The sequence below is a fragment of the Lissotriton helveticus genome, chromosome 4_1 (genome assembly GCF_964261635.1).
Source record: "Lissotriton helveticus chromosome 4_1, aLisHel1.1, whole genome shotgun sequence".
In the NCBI taxonomy this organism is placed as follows: domain Eukaryota; kingdom Metazoa; phylum Chordata; class Amphibia; order Caudata; family Salamandridae; genus Lissotriton; species Lissotriton helveticus.
Genome location: NC_136063.1, coordinates 1,060,653,740 through 1,060,670,251, shown reverse-complemented (window position 1 = coordinate 1,060,670,251; position 16,512 = coordinate 1,060,653,740). Strand labels below are relative to the sequence as shown.

The window sequence follows — 16,512 nt, the reverse complement described above, 5'->3', positions numbered from 1 at the left end:
GTTGATGCTGTTCCTGAAGGATACTAAACAAGTGCAAGAGCAAAGATGCTCCTTTACTATGGTAAAGCAAAAAACTGGGAGCAATGACCTTAAAATATGCTTTGCTCTTCCCTGCAAAGCCAGGGGTAAATTTTCAAGGGAAGAACACTTTTTAGTACCCCTGAGAAGGCGTGGGACAGTGTTGAGGAATGGGGTCTATGACCAATCCAAGATCAATGAGAAGACCCACCCTTCTTCCCTTGATCGTCAGCAGGCTAGGGGTGTCCCTGGGGGAGGAAATAGCAATGACTAGTACCTTGAGTTCGGTCAGAATCAGTGATGTGGAAGAGGTGCCCACACTTAGAATGAAGAGAAGACACACAAAGTTAAAAATGCCACGATGACGCTGCATGAGCCAGTTAGTGATATCACAGAGACAGATGAATTTTTGTCTCTGGTACTGGAGTTCTTGAGACTTTGTTAATGGAGGTCGAGGTGGCATGGGCCGAAGTTTCTAATCTCTTCGCTTTGGTGAATACTAGTTTGAACCAGGTTGTAGGCCGACAGATACTTCTGGGAGGGAAGTATGTGGTGAAGGTTCGTGGTAAGTTTGTTGTTTTGGTTGGTTACGTTTTCAACAGCAGACACTGTGCACACTCACCAAGCAGCACAGCCCAAACACTTAATATTTGATGGATCATGACCTACTCAACTGAATATAAAATATTGATGTGGAAGTTAACGGCTTGCTCAGTCAAATTTAAAAAGGGCATGACAGCTAGTACATTAGGTGATGTTCCCCCAACATTGTTCTCTTTCAGGGGACACGTCTGATGGGGACTGGAGACAGCTCTGATAGGGCCTGAATGTAAATTCATACATAGACATGGCTACATAGGGATTTGTTACTGTGGATTCACTAAAGAGTCATGGTGAGTGGGTATTTTATCACACAAATCCCTACTCTTTCAGGTTACTAAACTGGTGCACAACACCTTGGGAACATATGTAATGGTTTTGAGTTCAATGGAGGGTACACCATGGCCACTACTCAGTGTTTATACTCCAGAAACAATCACCCACACTGCACTGCAGAATTTCACAGACTTGTTACTGGGTCCGCCTTTGGAAACAGTAGGTATTGGAGGTGGACTTTAATTAAATCATAGTGTAAGACATAATTACTTGAGGTACTAACACGGTTGCCACATGGACATCCATAGCTATTTCTAGTGGTCAGAGGCATTGGGCCTTGACGATGTTCGGTGCATCTGGCACACTGGTATAAAGCCTACATGTACTTTTCGAATTGGCACCACTCTGACTACCTTCTGGACTACTTCTTTGCTGCAGAGATAAATCTGAACAAGGTATCTGGTGTTCGCATACATCCGCAAGGCCTCTCTGAGCACTCCCCTGTGGGACTAAGACTCAATAGCTTTGACAGGAGTAATTGATCATTATTATGCCTGAGTACTTGTAGCTTTAAGACGGTGCTTTCACAGACCACATTAGAGAGGAACTAAGGCCTATTTTCAGTTGAACCAGGGATCTGTTTCTTTTTTTAATTTTCACTCTGAGTTTTATATAGTGCAAACTTGACCTGAAGGTATCTGGTATCAGAGCGCTTTACACAAGCACCAGTTTCCTTACATGAGGACATATTCATTTATATTGGGCACAGAGAGATGAAGTGATTTGCCCAGAATCACAGGATGTTGCCGGTCCTTTCCGAGACTCGAACCCAGTTCCCAGGATTTGAGGTTGACCGCCCTAGCCGCTAGCCAACTCCTCTCCCCAAGTCAGAGGGAATACTCTGGGAGTCCTATAACACCACTTGTCAAGGAAGGACCATTTTCTTTGTAAGTGGCAAGTGGGGTGACTAGGAAGAGAGATAGCCAATCTTAGAAAAAGAGATAGTCAATCTGGAAGCAGTACATTTATTGCTAGGTGACACTGTCAAGGCAGGTAAACTGCTATATTGGTTAGTGACTACAGATGGTGGGGGAAGACAGTTGGTCCTCCCCCTTTGCTGAAATATTTGCTGAATATTATAAATCATTATATGCGACTAGATCCGTCTCGACTGGAGAACATAACAACCCAATCACTAACAACCTCATCAGTAAAAAGCCTGGCTGAAATTGATGAAGACATCATTGATCGCCCCTTTATAGACAAAGATATAATCAATGTAATTTAGGACCTACCCACAGGTAAAGATCTCGGACCCATGTCGGGTTCACCTCCACATTAGCCCCACACCTTCTTAGTGTCTTTGGAGAAGCCACCCAACAGGGCCTATTGTAACCTGATCTACGAGGAGCGCTGGCAATGATTACCCTAAACGGGGCAGGCCGCCACCAGAAACCTCTTCTTACCATCCAATCTCCTTAATAAATATTGAAATTAAGTTATTGGTGTAGATTCCAGCCAACAAGATGGGAGGCAGGATCCATACTTTGGTTCATACAGATTTATGACTGGCCACACCACCCAACATGGCCCACTGCACCTGCATCATGATTATGCCCTTTATAGATGAACTTGAGGATCTGTTTGACGTTATTATGGCTGATTTAAAAAAAGGTGTCAGACTCTGTTAGTTGGATTTTCTTGAATCAAATATTGTCCAAGGTGAACTTCATGAGATCTTGTTTGCATCCAGTTGGGCTTGAGTGCAGGTTAACGGATCTCTATCCTCTCCATTTTCCATAGAAATGAGCACAAGACAGGGTTATCCCCTTATTCCTGCTTTTATGGGCTTTAGTGGTTGAGCCATTGACACGGGTTTGGGAATTGTCCTAGGAAAACGGTATGGAAGATAGATTGTCTCTATATGCAGACAATCTACTCTTTGTTTTCTTTAAAAACCTGCTACGTCTAGACCTCGTATGATGCAGATGCTGAAAAATGATAGTGAGGAATCTGGACTTATAGTCAACTGAGACTGCATATATCCTGGTTCAAGGTGGGGAGGACATCACTGGCTGGACAAGAGCCACATATTCTTTTTTTAAATTTAACTTTATTGTCATTTCAAATAACAGAGTAAATAAGGCCACAGCCTCAACAGTTACAGCAGGCAGTCAACTAAGATAAGAAAAGGGGGGAAGAAGAAGGAACTGAAAGAGAGGAGGGGGAGAGGGTAAGGAAAGAGGGAGGAAGAAACAAGTACGTCATGTACATTTATTCTCATAGATTCCCACAGCCTGGTCTATTCTGCCGAATGCTGACATCATTAAGATTTCACAAGTCCAATAAATATCTATTAAAGGCACTTCCATAAGGTACTTTAATAGGGCACATTCTGTTATGGCTCACATCACGATGACAAGACCCATTGTACTACCCATACTACACTGCTCAGCCCGAAACGTCCCTAGTACTACGTCTCCTGAGTGTTATAGGTTGCCCCTGTGGTGTGAAGATGCCCCGCGATATTAAATATGTCAGGAGAGGTGCCCCTATATCTTTGGGGTGCGTCGTAGGTGGCAGCAGTTTCCAATATGTAGATCGTTATTCATGGCAATAGACTGCGTCTTGTAGCCAGTGTTCCTTCCGTGGTGGGGCCTTCTCTCCCCAGTGTTTAGCTACTTGGCGCTTGGCCAGTAATAGGAGCTTAGCGTTCAAACGCCTATGTTCAGGTGGTTCCTCTTTAACATACCTCAGGAGGCTTACTGCTAATATCTGTATTAAAGGCTGCCCAGTGATTTGTTGGAGGTGTGATGCACTGCTTTTATCTCAGGTATGTTCTGTGTAGATTTTTAAAATGTATTTGTGCGTAGCCTGTAGTTGGGTGAGAGAGCTGCGTTTTGTCTGCAGCAGTACGCCCATTGTTCCGTCATTATTAGCAGGTCAGTGTCCACCATCCGTGTAATCAGCTTGTGGTCTGTTGCATTAGGTATTAAATGTTCCAGGGCGTCATATTGTGGGTGGGGATTCTGGAGCTGTACTGTGCAGCGCATGGCATGTGGCTCGCACTGCTGGTATAGAAGCACATCCATAGCCTTCGGCTGAGGGGCATCAGGCTGCAAGGGTGGGGGAAGGAAGTGGCCCTCTGGGTACACGTCCACAAGTGCGTGCAAGTTCCACTTATGTGCTCTGGTTTTTGCACTTGAATTCAGTGGGGCGGTATCATTTGATTGTTGGTTATCAGAATGGATGGAGCATACAGACAGACATGGAAGCTTCGCACGATGTCTCAGTCCATCCTAGGCCCACTGTACGCAGTCCACTGTAGTACCTGCTGCACGTCTGCCTATACGGATGGCATAATGCCATGGACAGGTGTGGCTGGAATTTGCTAGGATATAACCAGAAATTAACATAATGGGCCTGGGCGCACAGTGCGTAAAGTGCTAAATTAGGTGCATTGAGTCCACCTGGCGCAGAAGGAGCGTAAGAATCTCCCACGATGTCCTCGGTTTCTTTCTGGCCCATGCAAGGGAAATTAGTTGTGTTCTTAGTCGTTGCATGAAATGGCCAGGCATTGGCAGATTGACAAACAGATATAAGAATTGGGCAAAACTAACTTTTTGCTATTGGCAATCTTCCTGTTAAGGATAAAGGAAGGCGATTCCATATTGGAATTCTGTCCTCCAGCCAGGCCATTGTCCTACCAAAGTTTGCACTCCACAGTTCCCCCAATGTTTCGGTTGAGCCATATTACCAGGTATCTAAGTACCGTCACCCATGTTAATGAGAATTCCGATGTTAACTGTGGTGTATCTATACTACTATTATAAAGAGAGAACTGGGAACCTTTGAGGCGGGAAAACTCCAGAAGTACACCACCAATCACTACCCCCAATACAGCGTTGTAAAGGGGAGTTCCAGGAGATGGACATAGGCTATACATCTGGCCACCATATACATTACGAAGTGCAAACAACATTAGGGGTAAAGTAGTTCCTTGTGGGCGTTGTTCTGCTGTTAGGGAGTAGCATGGGCGTGTCAAAGTAAACATGTGGGCGGCACCAACTTCACTCTGTTACATGGGCTGCGACTTCAGGCACACAGAAAAGATTGCAAAAGCACTCGGCGCTATATTCACAGCTTTCTCCAACTAAGCGCCGGTGCTGACATAAACAGCGTTGTTCTGCTGTTACTGAGTAGCGTGAGCATGTGTAACTAAAAATGTGGGTGGAAATATTGTCAGAGGGGCATGGCCAAAAATACAACAAATGGCATGCGACTTACATGGGCAGTGACTTCAGGCAGAAGATCGCTAAAACACTCGCCTATACATTCATGCCTTTTTACAAGTAAGCGTTGTCACAGGGGCAGTGAATGCCATAAACAAAGCGGCGCGGCGAAGGGCGCAGCTTTTTACAGGGACGGCAACAAGTAAAAGAGGCGGGGCACCATTGCTCACACACGCACGCTGTCATAAGGGGCGGGCACAAGTAAAAGAGGCGCGGCCTTATGAACCAAAAAAACGATCGCCAAGAACATTTTTTACACTTTACTCTCAATACTTTATTTGCATCATCAATTCAAAAATAGAGTAAGAACTTGCGCAGATAAACGGCTGCCGCTTTCTATAACATACGTCACACACCACTTCAATACGTGTTCGTTGTCAGTGGGGTCAGGGTTAAAAAAGGGGCGCGGCTTGCAAAACCAACCAATCACGCTACATTTCACAAATTGAGCACAGTACTTGCGCCGAGAACTATGCAAACCCTTAACGTATTTGTCAAACAACCACCTTCCAAATAGGGGGCTAGCCGAGCCGAGGGAAACGAGACACAGGCTTCTAACGCTACGAAGACAGTGACACTCGCATTCTCATTCACCTCATTTCGCCAACAACAATAAGTACTGAGTGCGGCCATTATTTCAGAATTACGGAGAAAGGCTTTCTCGCAGTGACACTCTCTACAATTGCTGCGCGATATAAAACAGACTTTCACCCTTTGGAGTACCTCAAACCTTCTCACAGGGGGCTGCCATAAAAAAACACGTGCCGATTTCACTAACGCAAATTTTACTTTGCCACAGAGAGTGCTGTATGCTAATTCACAGCGCTTTCATCAATCGCACTGTTCTCTCACAATCCACTAACTTTCATCTCCACTATTGCCCATTTTAAGTACCATTCATTAGGATCTGCAACTTGTAGTTCTCCCTGGGGGCCAACACTAAAAATAATAATTTACACTTTGGACTACATCGCAAATGGGGGCTCACCTCATAAAAGCAATGCAGATTTCACTAAGGCTACTTTAACTTTCACACTCAGAGGTGCTGTATACTAACTAAGCAAGCTTTGTCAATCGCACACTTCTCTTGGCTTAATCCACTAACCTATTGCCACATTTAAGTACCATTACCTCTACTGTGCAAATCACACTTCTACATGGTGGCGAACCATCAAAAGGAATAATTGAGGGCCACTACTTTTAAAAAACGTAAGACTTTTGGAAAGGGGACCCTTTCACAATACTTTACTGCTAACAGCCACAGTACTGCGTTTGCCACATTCAACACTTTCATTAAACTTTGATACCTTATCCAAAACATACATCGCCTATTCAGAAAAGCGGCACAACATAAACATTAAAGGACATAAACACCACTGCAATAAAAAAATCAAGTTAGCTGCACTATTTTTGCAGTTCCCTATTAACATTGCTTTTGCTTCTACTATTAACAAATCTCAAGGGCAAACATACAAAGTTATAGGCATTGACTTACGAGAAGACTGCTTCACTCATGGCCAGTTATATGTTGCTCTCTCAAGGTCCGGGAATGTGCAAAAACAATTTATTCTACGTCCACATTCTAATGAAACCAAAAACGTTGTGTACCGTGAAATATTGCAATAAATGTTCTTTCACACTTACTAACATTTTACACATTTCTTTTATTCCCCGGACAACGTCGGGACGGGCTGCTAGTTATTCATAAAGGATGAGCTAATGAACTCAGCCCAGTTAATTATGATTCCTGACCGTCCCTCAAAATGTATGACCTGGGGGGGCGTGGCCAACTGCCGAACATGGTGGCAGCCTGGTCCGGGAGCTCCCCACGGCATAGCGGCCCTTAAGTGAAATCCGTTCAATTATCCGTTGAATCGCCTGCCCGAAGTAGCGGCGCCGACTCCAGAACCTGTGAGGCACAGCCCGGTCCAATCCCGGTGCAAATTGGAGACCGGGAACTGCTCCGCTCGATACTTCCGACTTGTGGCCTGCGCCTGCCTGGAGACACCGGCCTTGCGTGCAGGAGGGGTCCCGGCGGAAGTGCGCCCTCTCCGGCCTCGGCGAGGTGAGACCCTCCCCCGCCTCCCCCCCTCCCCGTGGAACTTTGGCGAGGGTCACTCCGGCCCTGCGCATTGCACCTGGCAGCCCCTGGGGGGAAGCGGCACCCTGAACTGCCGGAATAGGCTGCCTGGAAGGGAGATCTGAGGAGTGCGAGGTCCGCGACCCTGAACCGCCGACGGACGCCATCTTGGGTGCGTAGCCGGCGCACATATCCTGAGCCCGGGCGGCTCGCACTGAGGACCGTGACATCCCTGTGTGGGGGTGCCCATATTCGACGCCCCGCTGATGGTCGGAGGGGGAGGAACAATACTCTGAGCCTCTGGTTCCTGACACGATTGCCCGCAGTGGAAGCGACCAGGAGGGGCTAGCGCCTGGAAGCGTGCGACGCCTTCCGCGTTGAAGACGCCGTGGAGTGGCTATTGAGGCACATCAACCTGCTCTGAGGTGAGAGGCTTGCCGCCGCTCGGCGGGGGGCGCCTTCCCTGGGGACCGCCGCCTCTGGAACGGTTGCACTTTAAAAGCTGCTTGGCCCTACACCGTATGGACACTCAGCACGAGCGCTCTCATCTGACCAAGTAAGGGGCCGAGCTTTATACCAAACTGGAGAGGTGCTCTCCGACCGGGGTTGTGTGGAGTGGCTGACCCGGGTGTGCTGTGCAGGACATTCTACTGGACACGTTATCTGTAGTCCGACCTCTAGCTGAGGACTTTGTGTAGAGCGGTCTGGGATCCTGACACCGGCTCGAACAGACCTGACTGGATACCTCGCCCCGGCCTGCGGAATCAGCCCCGCAGCTAGTTGAATTGTGGTGCCAAGGGTGCCGCTGTACACGGGCTCCCCGCTATCCAGAAACACCACGCCATGGCGGGTAAAGGGACTAGGAGCACCTCGACACAGGCTAAACTGGATAAATTTGCCTACTCGCAGCACGGACACCCCCAGGCGGGTGGGTGACATTCCGCGGGCTCTACTCCGGACGCGGAGGGGGCCAAAAAAGTGACTTTGGAAGATGTAATGAAAACCCTCACAGCGGTGCAAACGACAGTGGGATCCATCTCCTCAGAGGTTACCCTGTTGCGGGCTGACCTCCAGAAAATGTCGGAAAGGGTGTCCCAGGTCGAGGTGGTAACGAAAGCACTGGTGGAGGACACTTCGGACTTGCAAGCAACAATGGAGCGCATGGAAAAAGTCAATAAACAACTGCAGGAGAAGCTCGACGACCAAGAAGGGCGCTTCAGGAGGAATAACATACGCATCCTTGGCCTGCCGGAAACAGAGGGGAAGGGTGCAATGGATTTGTACGTCGAGGACCTCATCCAAAATGAACTGCGGCCGAAAGGCCTATCTAACTTTTTCTCAGTCGAAAGGGCACACCGAGTACCTGGCGGGACACCCAAGCCTGGAGCCACGCCGAGACCTGTACTGGCCAGACTTTTTAATTTTAGGGACAGAGACGCAATCCTACAGGCGGCGAGAAGTTCACCCCCTGTAAAAATCCAAAACTTGACTCTGGCCTTTTTTCCGGACTATACGGCGGAGGTGGCCAGGCGCCGGAAGTCCTTCACAGAGATCAAAAAAGCCCTGCGAGATAAAGGCCTGCCATACTCGATGCTGTTCCCCGCCAAATTGCGGATTGTGGCCGATGGAAAGGCGTGGTTTTTTGACAACCCGGAGCTGGCACGAGACTGGCTTGACGGATGGAGACAGGTGGGACAACCCCGGCGCCCACGGAGAGATCGACAGGATCACCACAGCGGCGGCCCGGCGGAGCAGAGACCCGTGAATCCTTCCCGCGGAGATGATGATGCAGGACTGGGATCGGATTTGGAAAGAGACCCATTTGATTCGGGACAGCCGGCCGAAATTTGAGTAGAGCATTGCCGACTCGTTCACGTCTTTGAGACATGTTGAAATCTGGAGTTGGCGGAGCTGAGTAGGGTAGGCATTGGCCGGTGCCTGTAGGGGACTCACCAACCCCACGAGCAAGTAAGATAGTTGGGGACGGGATTAAGCACTCTGCCAAGTTGGGGATGCGGGCGGGGAACTGTCCGTGGTGCAGGGGAGCAGGGAGGTGGGGGGGAAGGGAACTTAAGATGTTCTTGTTCTTGTTCTTATTGTACACGTTTTTGGTTCTGGTCATCGCACACTTCACATGTCATACCTCCACCCTAGATAGCGGCATACTCCTTGACCACGTCGCGTATGACACCGACATGTTACTTACGACACTGTTGCAACGACACTATGGCCGTCCCACTTCAGACTACACCCACTAGGGATGTCACGGTGACAATAGGAGTGCCCCATCTGCGTATTTTAACTTGGAACGTCAGGGGCCTGGGGGATAAGATAAAAAGAGGCCTGGTGCTGCAGGCTATTAAACGTCAGGGCCCGGATGTGGTTCTGCTCCAAGAAACACATCTCACGGGGACAACGTGCAAAGCGCTGGATAGGCGCGGGTACAAAATGGCCTCACATGCAGCCTTCACCTCTGGCTCTAGGGGGACGGGGATACTCATAAAAAAATCATCACCCTTTCTAATTACACAGCAGGTGGCGGACGATCAGGGGCGCTTCGCGGCGATACATGGCCAGTGGGAGGGCAGACCGCTTAATGTGGTATCAGTATACAGCCCCCCGGCGTTGCACTCAGTAGCGCTACCTGCACTGGGTAAATTCCTCCTGGACCTTCCTGCAGGGGACACGATCATAGGAGGTGACCTCAATGCATTAATGGACTCTACCCTGGACGCCTTTCCCGCTCGAGACCGTCCGAGAGGGATTACACCACTCCCTGACTTTTTAGATGCATTGGGTATTGTAGATGTATGGCGACACATGCACCCCGCGGCCACCCAATACACCTACTACTCCGCCGTACACAACAGCCTATCTCGCATAGATTACTTCTTGTACCTGGGGGAGGGGCTAGGTTCGGTGGACAGGGTCGACATCCTACCCAGGGGCATATCTGACCACTCGCCGATCATACTCACCATTACTACCAGGGAACAGAAACGCGCCAGGGTCTACCCACTCTATCCTAATTACCTGAAAGTCCCAAAAATAAGAAAGAAGCTAAAACAAGCCACGAAGCACTATTTTGCTGAAAATGAGGGTACGGTGGCCTCGCCGTCGATTCTGTGGGAGGCCTACAAGACCGTCCTACGGGGGGCTGCAATAGCGGCTATCACGGGGCACAAACGAGACTCCCAAAAAGAACTCTCTGCACTGGAATTGGCGCTCCACGAAGCAAACACAGCACATATGACGGACCCCTCCCCGACTACGACACACACACTACAGTTACGGCAACATCAATACCAGGCACACCTCAGGGCGACGGTGCAGGGACACATCACGAACACTACACATAGAATTTACGACGTAGGAGACAAGGCAGGGAAACTGCTAGCGTGGCTGGACAGGAGGGAAAGTGGTACAAGAGGTATTCAGAGGCTGACTGCCGCTGACTGCCGCATACTGACTCACCCGGAAGACATTGTGCACACCTTAGCACGTCATTACCAAACAATATACACCCCAGAACGTAACGTGACGGCGCACATAGCGGCAGCCTCGCTGGCTGATATTGTCATCCCCAGTATATCACCGGAGGCTGCACGGGATTTAGAGGAGGACCCCTCGGAGGATGAGATCCAGTTAGCAATACAATCGCTGCAGTCCGGCAAAGCGCTGGGACCGAATGGGCTGCCTGTTGAGTGGTATAAGTCAGTGGCCTCAGAACTCAGTGGGCCATTGCTGGCCATGTATTTGGAGAGTAGGGAGCGGTCAGAATTACCGATAGATCAACGCACGGCCACAATAGTGGCTATACCTAAGCCAGGTAAACCCCCGGGCGAGTGCACCTCGTATCGTCCGATATCTTTGTTAAATGTGGAGGCCAAGGTACTGGCAAAACTTCTGGCCACTCGTCTGATGCCGCACCTAAGCACCCTGATCCACCCTGACCAATCGGGCTTCATGCCCCATAGAAGCACGGCACTGAACTTCCGGAGGGTACATGGGGTACTGGCTCGATCACACCTCCTCACAGAGCAGGCGGTGATCCTCTCCCTTGATGCAAAATTAGCTTTTGATTTAGTGGAATGGGAATACCTCTTTGAAGTGCTTGCACGTATGGGCTTTGGGTCGAAATACATAGCGTGGATTCGACTGCTCTACACCAAGCCGGTGGCGCACGTAGTGGTGAATGGTCACATCTCTCCGGTGTTCCCGTTGGGTAGGGGGACCAGGCAAGGTTGTCCCTTGTCGCCCTTGCTCTTTGCATTGGTGCTTGAACCTTTAGCAATCCTGCTGAGGAACACACCCCTATTTAGGGGCATTGAGTGGGAGGCGGGATGGGAGGACAAGGTATCCCTCTATGCTGACGACATGCTCATCTACATGGTAGACCCCGACAACGGAATCCCTGCCCTACTAGACATTTGTAATACCCATGGGAGATCCTCGGGATATACCCTGAACTGGTCAAAATCGGTAATATACACGTTACGGGGTCCGGTACCGAGACTGCAGGAAAGCTGCCCACTGGCGGCACCGACGGCCTCCTTTAAGTACTTGGGCATTGTTATAGCACATTCTGAAGCGGAATTTTTTGCTAACAACTTGAAGCCTCCGCTAGATCGCTTACGCGCGGACGTGAAACATTGGGCGACCCTGCCCCTCACCCTCCTGGGGAGGGCAGCTTTATTTAAGATGATGACACTCCCCAGATTTTTATACGTACTAGAAAACACCCCACATTCTGTTCCTTCACGTTATTTCAAGCAGATTGCGGCGCTGGTCTCCACCCTGCTCTGGAGCAATGGTCCAGCACGAATTGCTTACGACAAATTAGTGAAAAGTTGGTATGAAGGGGGGATTGCACTTCCCAACATTCAGCTATATTACTGGGCAGCCCAACTTAAGATCATTAACCAGTGGATCCACGCTCCGAGGGACGACCCAGCATACAGGGCAGATTGGGCGCAATTGGGGACAGACTGCATGCTATCGGTATTGTATAATAAGTCACAACTCAATACTCTGCGTGGTCCGACACGTCACACGGCGACCCTCTGGCATGTAGCACAGGCACGATTGGGCTGGAAGGGTAGACTCACCAAGATGACACCATTATGGGACACGAAGTCGCTGGGCAACCTTAGGGCGTGTAAAGGGTTTGCGCAGTGGGACCTGATAGGGATCTCTACGGTAGGGGACCTCTGGGAAAGAGACACAGTAATACCCTTCCCACAGCTCCAGCAGCAGTATGACCTCGGACCCACTGAAACATTTCGATATATACAGATCAGGCACGCACTACTCCAGGCAATCCCACCGGGCACTGATTTGCCGGAATCTTCGCCACTTGAAGACAGACTACTGACAGATTTCATGCAGCAGAGCGCCACTTCCCTTACTTACAAGAAACTGGTCAACAATTCACCAGACCCCACGCAGAAACTTAAGGACCGATGGGAGGGGGACGTTGGTATGCTTGATGAGTCGGAGTGGAATGAAGCCTTGGCCTCCCCGAGGGAAGTGGGCATCTCGGCGAAATTCAGGCTGGTGCAACTAAAGATACTACACCGCATTTATTACACCAGAACACTACTCCACAACATACACAGAGCGCCCAGTCCCTTCTGCCTGAGGGGTTGCGGGGAGGAGGGTACATTGCTCCATACACTGTGGGACTGCCCACTCATACAGGAATTCTGGAGAAAAATATTGCGCACAGTTTCCCAAACACTCAAGATTTCCATTACACCGGAACCGCGCAAGTGCCTTCTAAATGTCTGGGACCCCAATGACTTAGACAGATATGGTATAATCTGGGCCACACTAGCTATGACAGTGGCTAAACGTGATATTGCACAAAAATGGGGGGCTCCGGACTTACCCACGGCACACAGGTGGGCTAAAAACATGGATGTCCTGATGGTCACGGAAAGGACTGTATATGCCCTTCGGGCTGCCCCCCGTAAATGGAATAAGGTGTGGACGGCATGGAATGTTTACAGGGGTGAGATATGCGAACCCCTTCCAGAGGGGGACGATCTTGACTCCGAGGAGGAGGAGGAGTGATAGCCGGGGCTGGAGGGGTGTATTTCCTGGTGTTGGCAATAGTGACATATTGGAATAACCTGTCTGAAATGTGACTCTGGGTCAGGATGACCAGCTGATGGGTGCAAACTATTCACTTTACGCTGAGGGATGACCAAGTTTGGGGGGGAGGGGGGGGACTTTCTTATAAAAGTTATATGAGAGTCTCCCATGTTGGTTGTTTTGCAGTGGGAGGGATTGTTCTACACTAGCTACATGTATACGGTTGTACGGAGATAAATGCATTAGGACTCGTGAGGGCGAACGAAATTGAAATGCAGAATGCTGCCTACGAATTCAGAGCTCGAAAATGTGTTATATGAAGATACGTATGCCTACTTATTAGTGCCATAATGACTGTATACTATGCCTTTCTGTCAATAAACAGTTATATAAAAAAAAAAAAAATAAACAGACAAAGGCAAAATGTATGACCTTGTGTAAAACTGTATCTAGGTTGGAGTGGGGCTCCCGAACGTACAGTGCCATGCAGTCTGCGTACATTGAAACTAATACTCTACGGGTTCTGAAATTAAGCCCGCTGTGCGCATGGTGTTGCTGCAAACGGGCTGACAGGGGTTCCATAGCAATGGCAATTAATATAGGGGATAAGGAACATCCCTGACGGGTGTCCCATTTAATTGAGAATTTGGTTGATGTCAATCCATTCAAACACCATCTTGTGGTCGGGGAGGTGTATAACCCTTTGGTGGAGTCTAGGAAGGCGGCGAATGGCACCAGGCCAGGTTCCACACTTTGCATAATCGCAAACAGCGTTCGAAGATTATGTGCCGTCGATTGATCCGGAAAAAAGCCTTATTGGTCTGGCAAACTATGTCTGGTAAGAAGGGCCGAATTCGATTAGCAATAAGCTTAGCCAATATTTTGTTGTCCATATTAATCATTGACAGGGGTGTGTAGGAAGCGCATACATGTCCCGGTTTGCCGGGCTTTAGTATAGAAATAATTACCCCTTCCCGAAGTGAAAGGGCAGCTCAAGACATCTGGCACTTGGCTAGCAAGTGAGGAACATATAGAGTAGAGCATTCTTTATAGAAAGAGGTCATCAAAGCATCAAGGCCGGACGCCTTGTCATTTGGGAGACTGCAAATGACTTGTAGGACTTCCTCCTCATTGAAAGACGAGTCCAGATATTGGCGGTGTTCATCGTCAAGGCACAAGAGCTGGATCGTATTGAGATATCCAGTTAGGTTCCCCTCTCGCATCTGTCCGTTAGTTTGGTAAAGAGAGGATTAAAAAGAGGACGACATTGTGTCAAGTAGGGCCGATTGGTAGGTTTGACGCACCGACTGTTCGTCTACTAGCCCCACAACATAAGCTTGGGCTCTGGGAGTGTGAAGAATGTCTGCAAAGGTCTTACTGGCACGGTTGTCCTCACCATACTACGGCACTTTGTATTCGCAGGAGAGATAATAGAGTTCACAGTTCACCTCCTCACTATACTCCGAGAGTAGTCGGCGTATAGACGCTAAGGAGTGCTTATTGCAATACCGGGCTTTGAGTGCACGCAGGTCCTTCTCAAGCTGAGCACGTCTAGATCTAGTCGCACTCAGTACTGCTTTGTAAGCCCTCTCACCACGACCATGAAGGCCTCCCAGAGTGTCTGCGGTAAGTTGACGGAGCCTTCGTTGGTTGCAAAGTATTCAGCAATGACCGTACGTATCTCGGCGAGAAATACCTGATCACGCAGTGTGCCTGGAGGCAGGCGCCACGTAAAGGCGAGTGCACTTGCCAATGGAAAAGTGATTTCCAGGAGCACTGGGGCGTGATCTGACAGTGTTTGGGGATATTAAGTCGCATTGTCACAAAGGTCCCCTCTCTACGATCAATGGGCCCGATTCAAAAAAGTAATCTGAGACAAAATCCTAACTTTACGACTTTCGGTTTTCACAAAAGACATTTAGTAGTAGTAAAGTTAGGATTGATTGATTCGCAGGTAAGGGCAAGCCGAGGACTCCACTCACGGTGTCCCCTACCCAGGCCTCCAGGCACAGCTGCACACAGGGTAGCTGCGGCCTCATAGACAGGAGAGAGCTGGCCTCCTCTGATCTCAGCCCCCCGGCCCCTGTCCAGCCCTGCGACCATGCTTCACCGCCGAGACGGGCTGGCGACGCAGCCAGTCAGCCTCTCAGGATCTCCACAGCAGGTCTGCCACGCCCCCACATTGGACGAGGACCACCTGATCCTCCACCCAGCAGGGCACCGCCCTCCCCCTCTCAGTCGGCCTCGCCTCAATCTCAGCGCCCTCCGCCAGGCCGATCTCCCCAAGGCCACAATTCGGGCCTGGACCCTCGTGATTCTGCCCGGGCCTCGGCTCGCACACCTGGACGGGCTCCAGATGGGTGCATCTCTCCAGCTAGGTGGCTGGAATTTCAGTAGTTGCTGGGAGATCTCGTGTGTACACTCCTACCGCAGATGGGCAAGGATATTGGTGAATTTTAGGTTTCAGCTGCCGCAGCCTCTCTACCTAGCCGCCATCTTGCTGCATGACTAGGCCCTGCCCCACAAAAGTCACATTTTCAATGTCATATGGTTTCAAGTATCTGTGCCTACATATTTCTTGTAATGTTTTAAGAAGTCTAAATCTTAATATTGCTCCACTCCTAGGCCGTGTCCAATGAGACTTGTCAAGTCCTTCCTTTTTAGGTCGCGCATGCGCTGCAAAGGCAAAAATACCTTTTCCGATTGCTTTGGCTTTTCAGCCAAAAACGTGCATGCATTCCATTGCCTTCAATGGCAACGCCTGCACGTTTAGCGTATTACTTGCGGGAGGGCGCGCTGCCATATGGGAGCAATTATCGCTCCTGGCGCCACACGCTTCCGCAAGTGAAACGATTTCGCCGCATTCCCCCCCCACCCTTTACTTGTTTTTAATGTCCCTGTGAGCGCTGCCTCGCCGCTCCAGGCCGCCAGCGTGGGTTTTTTTTGGGACCGGGGCTAAAGCATGCGCCTTCCTGACGGGAGGGATGTTGTGGTTGTCCGTCCTCTGGCAGACTGCAACAGACCGGGAGGCAATGGCAGGCTACCGGCCCCATCTTTAACCCCACCCCAGTTCCGCGCCGCGTCTGTCTGTGCCGGCATCCTCTGTTCACTGCGCGGGCGCGAGGCAGCATCCAAGCTGGGAAGGCACCC

At 49.7% G+C, this 16,512-nt stretch overlaps 1 protein-coding gene across 1 annotated transcript in view; it reads left to right on the top strand.

The window, feature by feature from the left end:
* LOC144828980 (fibrous sheath-interacting protein 2-like) overlaps positions 1-16,512 on the top strand; it is a 364,242-nt gene that overhangs the window by 328,909 nt on the left and 18,821 nt on the right. The window lies entirely within an intron of this gene.